At 35.9% G+C, this 13,995-nt stretch overlaps 1 protein-coding gene across 7 annotated transcripts in view; it reads right to left on the bottom strand.

Annotated features, from left to right (window-relative positions):
- MGAT4C (MGAT4 family member C) overlaps positions 1 to 13,995 on the bottom strand; it is a 641,622-nt gene that overhangs the window by 14,250 nt on the left and 613,377 nt on the right. For 3 of the 7 annotated variants that reach the window (XM_031651114.1, XM_021922661.2, XM_021922659.2), the window contains one exon: positions 6,361 to 6,447. The exons of 1 other annotated variant lie outside the window; for it this stretch is intronic. The gene's annotated coding sequence lies outside the window, so the exon portion shown is untranslated. Of the gene's footprint in view, positions 1 to 549; positions 888 to 6,360; positions 6,448 to 9,496; positions 9,580 to 12,676; positions 12,861 to 13,995 lie in introns of all 7 variants that reach the window. 3 more of the 7 variants (XM_031651115.1, XM_031651113.1, XM_031651116.1) reach the window with 3 other exon arrangements.

Raw genomic sequence — 13,995 nt, forward strand, 5'->3', positions numbered from 1 at the left:
ATCTTATACAGGGCCACGGATGGGGAGGAGTTGGAAGAATGGCAGTACCATTGGCGGACCAGTTGGAAGAATGACAGCACCATTGGAGGACCAGTTGGAAGAATGGCAGTACCACTGGAGGGCCCCAAATGAGCCCCCAATGATAAAATGAGAGAAAGGAGGAGGAAACACTTTTAGGTTTGCACACTAGAAGGCTTACAAGGGACTGGGTCCAGTCTCTCAATAGAACTGAGCGATCCATGGTAGACCAGGGATTTGATGGGAGTCACACATTTGATGGGAGTTCATCAGGGGGCTGGAGGGGCATTGGTGAAGTGTGATTCTCCATCTCCTGATTTGATTAAGGGACAGCTGGTTCTAGGGGATGAGTTAATCGCACAGGTGGGCCCTGATGTCAGGAGGGGGCTGCAGAAATGGGCTGTGGGACCAGATAGTACTTTGGAGGGCCTGCTGGGAGTGGCCACTTCAGTATTTCACAGTGGGAACCATGAGGAAATCCAGAAAAGAGAGGGGAGATACAGTAAAAAGACAGAGGCTTCCAGTAACCACCTTGTGGACTCATGGACCCCAGAGTCCCCAAGATGCATTTGTTGATTGCTGCAAATGTGGTAGGAGGGACTGTCTAGACAGCAGGAGGAGGCCAGGTAGTGGGGGCAGGCATCCCTGAGCCTGTGTAGATGGTGGCATGGGGTCCTTTCTGGGTCCCCAAAGGTGCAGACTGCAGAGAAGTCTGGATTCTGCATCTGGGAGGGCAGCTGCAGTGGCTCCTAGGGAAGGCGAGGCTCCTGCCCAAGCAGTGGCATGGGAAGTCCGGGTCAGCCTCCCTGCTGCAGCTGGTATCTTGGCAGCAGTCACTCTTGATGGGCCATTGCTACCATTAGTTCTGTCTGCAATAATGTGAAATAGAATAAAACAACAACAAAACCCCAGGATATAATTCTCAAGAGTTGACAAAGAAATACAGAAGTCCTTAGAGAATAATGATGGTCTTCTAAATTCTAACATCCAAATCCTGCAAATTGTAATCCTCCCAAATCCATTCACAATACAGAAGAGAAATTAACTTTCCATGGTGTATACCCCCAGAGTAACTATGACACAGACAATTAGCACAAACTTTAACTTTCATTTAACTGAGAACATTTACACCCAGGGTCATCAGAATAGGTGGAGAAGCCCAAACCAGAGCAAACAAAACCATAAAAAAGTAGTAGGCCAAACAGTTCCTGAAACTTATAGAGTGTTGGAGACAGTTTGTGTGTCCATAAGCCAAGTTTGTGTGTCCATCAGCCAGCAGGATAGACCTGGACATTAAAAAGAATACTCAGAGGCCAGTTGTGGTGCCTCACGCCTGTAACCTCAAAACTTTGGAAGGCTGAGGCAGGAGGAAAGCTTGAGCCCAGGACATTGAAACCACCATGGGCAACATAGTGAGACCCGGTCTTTACAAAATATAAGAAAACTAGCCAGCTCTGGTGGTGCACACCTGTAGTGCCAGCTACTTGGGTGACTGAGGCAGGAGCATTGCTTGAGCCTGGGAGGTCAAGCCTGCATGCAGTAAGCTGTAATTCTGCCACTGCACTCCAGCCTAGGCAACAGAGTAACACTCTGTTTCAAAACAAACAACAACAAAAAGAACACTCAGAAGCATATTACCTTAGTATCTGGGCCAATAATCTCTAAGCTTGTCCTAAAGAAAGCTTAACAATAAGCATCAATAGCATCAAATAATTTTACATAACTTAACTCCATACTAGTACAAAGTACAACACTCTTTAAACACATAGGACAATGTCTAGAACTTAAGAACATAAAAATTACAATATCCAGGATCCAGCAAAAATTACCATTTAAATCAAGGACAATATAGTCTATAATTAGGCTGAAACTAATCAGAGAGAAAAAAAATCAAGAAATAATTGAGATGATAGAATTAAAAGAAAAAGGATGTTAAAAAGACTATCATAAATATGTCCCATAGGTGCAAAGTAGAAGAACAATGATAATTTTAAGGACAGAAATGAAATATTTCAATAAAAACAAAAACAATTTCTAGAGATGAAAAATATGTGCGAAATGCAAATACACTGGCTAGTAGATAAGGAATAGCAGGAGAAAAGATGAGCCACTGAAGATACAACAGTAGAAATAATACAAATTAAGCACAGAGCGAGGGACAAACATCCAGCCAAACTGCTGTCTAAATTTTGAGTCACAGGAAAAGTGAGATCAAAAATGTTTTAAGGCATTAAATTTCAGAGTGTTTTCTTTGGCAACATTAGATAACTGATACAGCTATCTACAGGAAACTCATTTTAATGATAAAGACAAAAATGAGTTAATAATAAAGGGAAGGATAGGGATAAATATTAATCAAAGGAAAGCTGGACCAGATACATTAATATCATATAAAGTAAACATTTAGTAATTGATGAATATTAATTTTTTGAAGGAAGCATAAATGTACATGCACTACATAAGAGTTTCAAAATACCTGAAGCAAAACTGACATAAGGGAAAGGAGAAAAAAGGGAATAAATAAAGGAGGAAGAAAGGAAAGAAAGAGAATAAATAAATTCATTCATTTTCAATAAATGAATATTGAAGTCCTCTATTTCAATATTCATCCCTCAGGAATTGACTGAATATGCAAATACAAAACCAGTAAATATCAAAGATATTTAAAACACTATCAAATAAATTAATCTACTTGGGATTTATGAAACACTCCACCAAACAATAGCAGTCTATAAATCTGTTTTCATGCTGCTGATAAAGATATACACAAGAGAGTGCAATTTACAAAAGAAAGAGGTTTAATGGACTTACAGTTCCACATGGCTGGGAGGCCTCACAATCATGGTGAAAGGCAAGAAGGAGCAAGTCACATATTACATGGATGGCAAAGAGAGAGATTTTGCAGGGGAACTCCTCTTTATAAAATCATCAGATATTGTGAGACTTATTCACTATTATGAGAACAGCACAAGAAAGACCTGCCCTCGTGATTCAATTACCTTCCCCTTGGCCTTTGCTTTGATATGCAGGAATTGTGGTAGTTACAATTCAAGATGAGATTTGGGTGGGGAACCAGCCAAACCATATCATTCCACCTCCTAAATGTCATGTCCTCACATTCCAAAAAAGCTTGCCTTCCCAACAGTCCCTCAAAGTATAAACTCATTTCAGCTTTACCTCAAAAGTCCATGAAAGTCTCGTTCTGAGACAAGGCAAGTACTTTCAGCCTATGAGACTGTAAAATCAAACCAAGTTAATTACTGCCTAGATACAATGGAGGTACAGGCATTGGGTAAATACAGCCATTCCAAATGGAAGAAATTGGCCAAAACAAAGGGGGCACAGGCCCTATGCATGTCCAAAATCCAGCAAGACAGTCAAATCTTAAGGCTCTGAAATTATCTCCTTTGACTCAAGGTCTCACATCCAGGTCATGCTGATGCAAAAGGTTGGTTCTCATGGTCTTGGGTGGTCTTGGGTAGCTCTGCCCCAATGGCTTTGCAAGGTACAGCCTCCCTCCTGGCTGCCATCATGGGTTGGCATAAAGTGTCTGTGGCTTTTCCAGGTGCACAGTGCAAGCTGTCAGTGGATCTACCATTCTGGGGTCTGGAGGATCGTGGCCCTCTTCTCACAGCACCACTACATGGTGCCCCAGTAAGGACTCAGTGTGTGGGCTCTGACCCCACATTTCACTTCTGCACTGCCCTAGTGGAGGTTCTCTATGAGGGCCCCACCCCTGCAGCAAACTTCTGCCTGGACATCCAGGCATTTCCATACATCCTCTGAAATCTGTGCAGAGGTTCCCAAACCCCGATTCTTTACTACTGTGCACTGTCAGGCTCAATACCACATGGAAGCTGCCAAGGCTTGGGGCTTGCACCCTCTGAAGCCATGGCCCAAACTCTATGTTGGTCCCTTTCAGCCATGGCTGGAGCAACAGGGATTCAGGGCACCTAGTTCCTAGACTGCACACAGCACTGGGAATCTGGGTTTCACCTATGAAACCATTTTTTTCCTCCTGGGCCTCCAGGCCTGTGATGTAAGGGGCTGCCATGAAGACCTCTGACTTGACCTGGAGACATTTTCCCCATTGTCTTGGGGACTAAATTCGGCTCCTCATTACTTATGCAAATTTCTGCAGCCAGCTTGAATTTCTCTCTAGAAAATGGGATTTTGTTTCCTATTGCATTGTCAGGCTGCAAATTTTCTGAACTTTTATGCTTTGCTTCCCTTATAAAACTGAATGCCTTTAACAGCACACAAGTCACCTCTTGAATGCCTTGCTGCTTAGAAATTTCTTCTACTAGATACACTAAATCATCTCTCTTAAGTTCAAAGTTCCATAAATCTCTAGAGAAGGGACAAAATACTGCTGGTCTCTTTCCTAAAACATAACAAGAGTCACTTTTGCTCCAGTTCCCAACAAGTTCTTCTTTTCAAATGCACATAGAAAATTTATACACACACATACACACACACACACACACACAATGGAATACTATTTAGCCATAAAATAGAAGGAAATCCTGTCATTTGCAGCAACACGGATGAATCCTGTCATTTGCAGCAACACGGATGAATGCACGGAGTGCATTATGTTAAGTGAAATAAGCCAGGCACACAAAAACAAAGACTGCATGATCTAACTTATTTGTGAAATCTAAAAAAGTTGAACTCGTAAAAGCAGAAAGTAGAATAGTGATTACCAGAGGCTGGGAGGGGAGATGGAAGCTGGGTTGGTGAGAGGCACAGTTAGAATTAGACAGTAAGTGTAAGTTATTGCAGTCTATTACACATTAGGGTGACTACAGCTAATAACAATGCAGTGTATATATCAAGATATCCTGAAGCGAAGATTTAGAATGTTATCATCAAAAAAATTGTTTAAGGTGACAGACATGCTAATTACCTTAATGTGATCATTGTACAAGGTATACACAATCATTGAAATATCACACTGTACCACAGAAATATGTAAAATTGTGTCAATTATAAATACAAATAATTGTAAAAGAAATTAGAAAAAAAAGGGCAAACTATCTCCAAAGTAAGCTACAGAAGAGCAAATTAGGCAAAAAGTAAACAGACAAAAATGACAAAAGTAAAAGTAAAAATCAATGAATAACAAAAAAATAGAAACAAATGCTGGTCCTTCAAGAAGATCAATAAAATATATATTCCGCTAGCCATATTGATCAAAAAAAAGAAAAGATATTATTAATATCATGAATGAGACACGTGTCATATCACTAAAGATTCTACAGGATAATTGTATATTTTGAAAAAATATGCTAATAAGTTTGACAACTTAAATGAAATGGATAAATTCCTTGCAACACAGAATAATTATTTATGTATTAATAAAATTGAATAAGCAGTTAAAACATCCCTCTCAAAACACTCCATGTCTGTATGGCTTCACTAGTGAATTCTACCAAATATTTTAAGGAAAAAGTACACCTACTCTACACAAGCTACTCCAGAAAATAGAAGAGAAGTAAATAATTTGCATTGTCTAGATCTAATAAAGCATTTTTATTAAATTTTATTTGATAATATTTTAAGAAATTTTATGAATAGTAGGAGTAAAAATGAGTATGTTGAAGACAACTTTATTAGAAATATTGTTAAGCATCTAAACATAGCTAAATAAGATTTTCTTTCTAATTTTTCCAATTTTAAAAGTATATGCCTACCAAATCTACAATGCCTCAACTGCTCCCCAATCATCATGCCAGAACCTGCAACATATCCTTCTTGTAAGCTGTGGTTTCATATTTCTAATATATTTCTAACAGGTTCATGCTTATCACTACTTTGGATTCTTGCGTTTGCACCATCAAGACACTATACCCTTGGGAATTTCAATGGCTCATAATTTTGTTGAAGAGAGGACAATTTACTTATCCTGTCAAATCAGTTTAGCCAGAATCCCCTATCTTCCATATCCGATCCCTCAATATCTGACCAAATTTCTCACCCACCACTATCCCCCAGGTAATATATGATCTCCCTGCCCTGCCATCAGTAAAAATCCTTTTAAGTCAGTTTAGCAAAAAATTATCTATCTTCTTAATGATTTTCAATCCACTACCTTGCATTCTTCTCCTTGGCTATAAATTCCAATTTGTCTTTGTTGTATTCAGCATTGAGAACAATCTCTTTCTCCTACTTCAATACCTCATGGCAGTAGACCCTTGAAATCCCTTGAATAAAGTCTAAACTGCCATCTTTAATAAGTGTTATTATTTTTCCTTTAACAGTTTTTGTTGCTCTGACTTGTATAGGATCAAATTCATTATTGGATTCCCAATCTTCTGACCCAGAATCCCAAGCACCTACCTTTGAAGCTATTGTCTTCACTTCTGGTTGATTGATGGATGAGCCCTTGGTGATTTAGACTCCTGAGCCAGTGCTCCAAATGATAGTCTGTTGAAGTACAGTTAAGGCAGAGAGAGTCTCAGTACACTATACAAAGGCTGAGTTAGTCCTGTTTCTTTTTTTTAGAAGTTGGTTTAGTCACAGGTTTCTTTGTTAGGAAGGTACTAGCTGGATTGTAAGTCTTACTTCCTGTTTCTGTCTTTGAGTGGGAATTTACTTCTTGAATCCCTGAGCTGAAATATTTTCCTTGATTATTTGTGAGGCCACTCTGTTCTATTTGATCCTATTTCTCCCATGGTAACTTTTTAGTCAACAGAAACCCCCTTCTTAAACCCTTACTGATCGTATACTCCACTTCCTTACTTGTGGTCATGGTTTTGCTAAGGATAATTTGAGACTTCAGAATCTCTTTGGGAAACTGAAGATTTTCCCGAAGTGAGTCTTCTGAGATCTCTTCCTTCCCATTGTTTCTGCTCCCCATTCATCCTTTTACTACCTTCAATCTACCCTTCAACTTTCTTGAATCTTTTGACACGTGCCTCTTCAGACCTCTTCCCTCTGCCTACCTGTCCTCCCAGACGTTTTTCCTTCCTGCTTCAGCCATTCAATCACTTGAACTTTAGGTCTCCTATTTCCATAATAACTTTCAAGGGACTCTAGGACCCCAAAAGCAATTGTCTGAGGTTGAAAAAGGGGGAAAAAAAGACTGATTGAAAAATAGTTTGGATATTTTATCCAGATGAGGCTTTGAAGACATCCAGATAGGTGCTTGATGTTCTTTCAGTCTCTTGCCTAAAATGTAGTCACAGCCTCCATAATGTTGCATATATGGGCAAAAGAAAATCTTAAATGTGTCTTCTCCACAAATATTGGCTAAAAGCTTTAGCCTTCCTATTGAGAAGGTAACCTTAACTTGTTGCATCTGTCAGAAACGCAATGGATAAAACTATAAAGTAGAGGACATAAGAGAGTATTACTGTGTTGTCTAACTCCTGGCTAAAGTTTTAGAATAAAACCTTTACATCTCTTATAATATATGTATACATTACATAATCTATATGCAATATATATTCATATATAATACCTATATGTATAGAATATATACATCCCATTCTCTGTATATATAGAATATATGTATATCCCATTCTGTAAATCTAGAGAATATATATTATATATATGTATATGCAGTATACATGATAATATATATCATAATATACATGAGATTTCTCTATGGATGGTATTATCAAATTACTTAGTACTTTCTTTTTGTTTTTTAGAGACAGATTCTCACTCTGTCACTCAGACTAGAGTGCAGTGGTGCAATCACAACTCACTGTAGACTCAGATTCCTGCGTTCAAGGGATACTCCTGCCTCAGCGTCCCAAGAAGCTGGGACTACAGGCATGTGCAACCATGTCCAGTTAATTTTCAATTTTTTTTCTAGAGGTGGGGGTCTCACCATGCTGTTCAGGCAGGTCTAGAAGTCCTGGGCTCAAGCAATCCTCCTACCTTTGTCTCCCAAAGTGTCAGGATTACAGGCATGAGCCACCACACCTGGCCTAAAATTTCTTAAGTTCTATTCCAATTTTCAGAGATAAATTTGTGTTTATATAAGGCAAATATTTCTAAAACTCTCAGAAACTAATTCAAATACTTTTCGAATTCACATGAAATGGATGTATATTTGACAATTAATACTAGCTTCATATTGTTTGTTTCATAAAAACAACTACATTTTCTGGTATATCAGCATTCAGTATAATATGAACATACATTTTTATTCTACTTGGGCTTACTAGTTGAATCAGGTAATATGTCTTCTAGATATTTAGGAATATAAACAATTATCAGTTTGACCTTAGAATAAGTATACAAGTAAAGGTACAGTAAAGAAGAGTTGTTTTATGCCCATTACTTCATATTTCTCAAGACAGCCATAAAACCCAAAACTGCGTGTTTAACTTCGTTGGTTTTTGCTTTTGTGATGCTTGCCTACCATGATGATGTTAACTGTAAAAACAGTTAACAGGGAAGTAAGTTGAGATTGTGGCTAGCTTTGCCTTGTATTACAATATCGTTGCCAAAAACGGTTTCCAAATTATTTTTGTTAACTTGAAGCTTTAAAGTTTTTCTAAGCTGTATTAAGTAATAAATATTCATTAAATATCTAGGTCATTTCTAAGTAATATGAACTACTGAAACACTAATTGTTAAGCATTAGGTTTAATTTTATAGATTTTTTGGCATTTTATTTTAAAAATGAGACTAAAGATATTTGGACCTGTTAATAAACATGTTATTTTGTCACATAAAAATTGTGCTATGAGGAAGCATGAACCTATAAGAAATTTTGAGAGGATATATTCATAAAATTTGCTAGTCTGCTACATAATGCAAGACAGACAATTTACAGTCATCTTCTTCCCAGTTTTCTCAGTCAAAAGAAATATTACTAATGGTCAAAAGCGATCATCAATATATGTAATTAAAACTACTAGAAATAACAACCATGAAGAGAAACATCTTTGTATGTAGAGTATGCAAGGAAAATACGATATGTTTTCAAGAAAAATAATTCGATGTATGAAGAATGTATTTTTTGTCAAGGGAACAGGAGGGTAATTTTGTCCTAAAATAAAATGATTAGTTGTGCCAGAATCAGAAAAAAAAAAAGAGAGAGAAGGACAAAAGCTAAACAGATATAGAAAGTTGTAAAAAGTTCATGGAAGAAAGAATTTTATATGTTTAAGCTGGTAAGATTGAACAGATTTATTTACAAAGTTTTGTAAAAGAAGAAGAAGAAGAAGAAGCAGAAGGAGGAGGAGGAGGAAAAGGAGAAGGAGAAGAAGAAAAAGAAGAGAGCCCAATGCTGTAATAATGCAAAACTAGATTTTTTTTTTCTGTTGAAAATGCCCGTTTTCTTGGATTACAGTACAAGGTCTTTTTGTTTGTTTTACCTTTTAAGTAATCTTCCTAGGAAGCCAAGATTTTGTGTCTTATCCAGTTAGTTTTCTGTGTTTATGTTAACCTTTACCATTGGCCTTGATTATTTAAGAGAACTGAGAGCTTGCAATTTAAAAGCACTAAAACATTTTACCTGTTTTACAGTGTTGCCTTTTCAAAACAAATCTTAAGCAAAATCTTGTTCTCGAACTGATCTTGAAATTTCTCGAAGGGACCCTGAATAATTTCAAAAAAATTGTTCTTTCACCTTGTAAAGAGAAATGCTAAAAATAGTTTGGTTTATTTAATTGATACATTGCATTGCATGAAAAAACACTTTCAAATAAGATACTTTAACTTTCCCTAAATTATATTTTTTTATGGGCAAACATTAGGCATTTTAGAAATTACATAAAATTCCTAGAAATTTGTCAATGTCCCTTCTGTCCACAATATATCTTGGTATAATATCATCAGGGGTGGCTCTAATTTTTATTTAAAATATATGCCTCAAAAATAGCCAAATTATCTTGTCCTTTGGGTCATTTTTATATTGAACTCTCATTACATGTTAATTTCCATTTTAAATTTTTTGTCATTCACTCATATTCTGATTCTTCTCCAAAAATATTTGCAATCAGCTACAAGTCATAATGCTTCATGATGGTGTTGATTAATTTAGAGACCATAGTATAGTACTGAATTAAGGATTTTCAGAACTAGAGTAGAGAAGGAAATGGGTTTATGAAATTCCTAACCCAAGAGCAAGGAGAACAAAAATTATTTGTTCTGATGGATGATAATGAACTGAAGAAAAGTGATTATGGTTTCATTTGAAAGTTTGTTGGTTCTTTAATGCTCTACTTTCTGGATATAAGCACTCTTTTCATTTTTCTCATATTTATGGAACCACAGAACAAGCCCAATCTGGTTCAACTTTGAATAATAAAATGGTGAGTTATTTTTCAGTTGCCATGGATTCTGGGTTGCAATTATGTAAACTGCTTATGTTCAGATAAACCACGTGTAACTGTAGTTAGAAACTAAATTCTAGGATCACAAATCAGGGACTGAATTAAGAAGGGGATATCTCATGACATAATCCAATCAGATCAAGTCCTGACACCACCCCATGGCACAATCCAGTCAGATCATGCCTCATGGCATCATCTCATTGTAAGATGCAATCAGCTCACACCTTGTTACCCTCTGCCTATAAAACCTGCCCCAGTCCCCAGTCTTCAGAGGCAGATTTGATCACTGCCTATGTCTCCTTGCCAATTAACTCACAATAAAACCTTTATTTTCTCAAAGACTTGTGCCACATTGGGCAGAGAAGGCATTGCTTACTCAGTAACATTTACACTTGTAAAAATCAGTAGATTATACTTTAGTAAATATAATATTTTCTCCCCGATCCTTCTAGAATTTGTAAACTATTGAATATTCTTATTTTCCTGGCAATACAGTTATTTACCTGAATTTAATAAGAATCTGTTCTCTTTGTAACAGAACACAATTGGAAACATTGGTTATATTTATAATGCTTTGACTTCAATGTCATATTTGAGAATGATGTGTATAGAATCCAAGTTATGGAATTGAAGTTAGTTTTATAGAACCAATTTTTACAAAGCTATCTTGAAAAAGCTGGCCCAATAATAATTGGCTTCTAGGGTTCCTAGCCATACAGATGAGTAAGGAAGATCACTTCCTAGCAGGCCCAGGGAAGATGGGCTATCTTGGGAACCTCAAGAAGAGAGGAATTCATTCAAATCTATAAGTACCAGAAGTGAAGTCTGATGGCCAGTTCTTGGCTTGACTTATTAGCTTCAAGAGGTTTTTGAAATTATAACCTGAGATTCCTTATGAAAAGTTCCAGCAAAGAAAACTCAAAAAGACCTATGTGGTCAGTTACCATTCTTCCTTTCCTTATGTAAATAATCAGGTCAAATCTAATGAGACCAGATTTATTTTTTCTTTTAAAATAGAATAACCTCACTTTAGTTATCTTTGATAAAAAATGAGCGTGACTAGAAAGATGCATTTTATGTTTCAGTGGAAAAATACAGTGCACTCTTGTGAGTTCTCGATTATTCTAGCTTTTTTCCAGTATCCATCTACAACTTCCAATTTTCTCTCAGCCTCCTGACTTGGAGTCAATGAGATGTAAAACTGTCCTTTTTTCAAAACTTTGCAAGCTGAAGCTCGACTATGTGATATAAACTTCATGGAAATCACTGTAACAGATTATGAATAGACAGCCTTTTTGCTTGTTGCTGTGTGGGCCATGCAGAATGTTCATGGAAACACTTCATGCTATCACTGAAAACATTCAACCTGCAAACCCAGAAACTTTGTCAGTTTGCCACTGCCATCCCCACTTCACTACCTAAAGATGCTTCAAACTCAAATCAAGATGTCTTCTTGAATGGTGGCCCTGTGGAATCAGAAACTGGATTTCTAACCATTAACTTTTTAAAAAAATTTCACAGAAATTCCCCTCATTAAATTCCTGATTGCTAACCCATCCAGCAAACATACTATACTACCATCTCCCAACAGGTGCTTCAGCTTGTCCTCAATGAGCAAAAGATAACTCAAAAAGAAATGGACTTGTTTTGTTCAATGGAAAAAACAATATTTCTTTTCTTGAACAAGAGGAGGGACTGACAAATAATCTTTTCTTGACCAAACTTTAATCAGTCTCCTCTGAGCCGAACTAGGCCCCATGTTGGGCATATCCTCCAAGAGCCTAGTTTTAACACTTACCCTGTAGAGTCAGCTTAGCCAAAATCCCTTGCTCTCCACATTTCATCCCTCTCAATATCTGATCAAATTTTTTATCCACCACCATCCCTCAAGTAATGACTGATAAATCTATCTTGCATTAAGCAAGAAACTTGCTGGGTCATTCTTGCAAATAATTACTCTACTCTCTTAGTGATTTTTCTATCCACTGACTCACATCCTACTCCTTGGCTATAACCTTCTACTTTTTGTATTCAGAATTTAGCCCAATCTATCTCCCCTACTACAAAACCCATTGCATTAGTCCCCATGAAGCTACTTGAATAAAGTCTACTTTATGTTTAACAAGGGTCATCATGAATAATTTTCTTTCTTTAACAGCATCTAAGAATCTGATTCTTCTAATAATTGTAAATTATATAATTCTCTAATAATTATGACTCACATAAAGAGTATCTTCCTCTATTTATATTTTTCTCTTTATCATTATCATAGGAAAATTAAAAATTCTGCATTTTCAACTGTGTTCAATGAATGGTTGAATACACAGATTAAAGGATAATGTCTTTAGAATTTTACTTACCTACTTGAAAGACTGCAGTACTTTGGGCAGCACAATACCAATAGTGAAGAATACTATCCTGAAATGGTTCATTATTTCAATACCGCATCTTCTACTTAGATGAGTCCATCATTCTTCCATTTTCTAATTATTTCAATCTGTGCTTTATCATGGTTAGAATAATTTATGTGTGATGAAATACTCTCTATTAACATGAAATAGTAAAATATTTCAAGATATAAAAAATATAAGATCACCATGATCTGGTAGTATATCATAAGATTTACCAAAAGGTCTAATGGGCTTATATGTTAATTATAATTTATAATGAATGTGCCATTTAAACAAGAATAAGTATTCTCTTTTTTTGTCTGGTAGAATTCCAATGAAGTATAAATATCATCATACATCAAACTTTAAAACAAAAAATGTGTTTAAACAAACAGATGAAAACACCAATAAAAACAAAAACTAATTGGTTTCAACAGACTCTGATGATTTATCAAAGGTGAACAGTATTTTTTGATGAGCAGCCATTTTTAATGTTGATGATAAAGTCAAGTTCATTAACTTTTTTGGTATCGCTTTTGTGTATTCTAACCATTGCTTAATTAGTATAATGGAAATATTCTCATATGCTTTCTTCCAGGGGCTTTATAATTTTAGTTTTTAGGGTAGGTATAATAACCATCTTAAATTAAGTGTATGGTGTGAAGAAGAGGATGAAGTCCCTTTTCTACCCTATTTATTCAGTCATATTGGGTGCCTTTGTTGAAAATCAATTGTGTATATATATGTGGTTATATATTTGAAGTCTCTATTAGGTATATGTCTCTATTTTTCCTTATATCAATATCATACTCTCTGGATTACTATCTGAAATATGATGATGTCAGTCATTTGCATTATTATGGAAGTTTTATCATCAATCGTCAATTTTGACAAAAACAAACCAGAATTTTAATTAAAAATTTGTTGGGTCTGTAAATTATACAATCCACTTACCAATTTCTACCAAAAAATTATTTAGAATTTGAGAATTTGCTGGATGCACAAATAAATTATTTGAATCTAAAAATATATTTTTCTCAACATGGTATTTATTTATATTTATTCAAGTCATCTTTAATTTGAGCAATGGTTTTATTTTTTCAGTGATTCTGACATCTTTCATGGCTTGTAAAATTTATTCCTAATAATTTTGTCTTTTTTCTATTATTACAAGTGATTTTTGCACATATGTTTCCTGCTACTACATAGAAATACAATTTATTTTTGTATATTGATGCCTTGGATCCTATGACCTTGTTAAATTTAACCATCATGATATTGACAAGCAA

Source organism: Papio anubis, chromosome 9, assembly GCF_008728515.1.
Source record: "Papio anubis isolate 15944 chromosome 9, Panubis1.0, whole genome shotgun sequence".
NCBI lineage: Eukaryota > Metazoa > Chordata > Mammalia > Primates > Cercopithecidae > Papio > Papio anubis.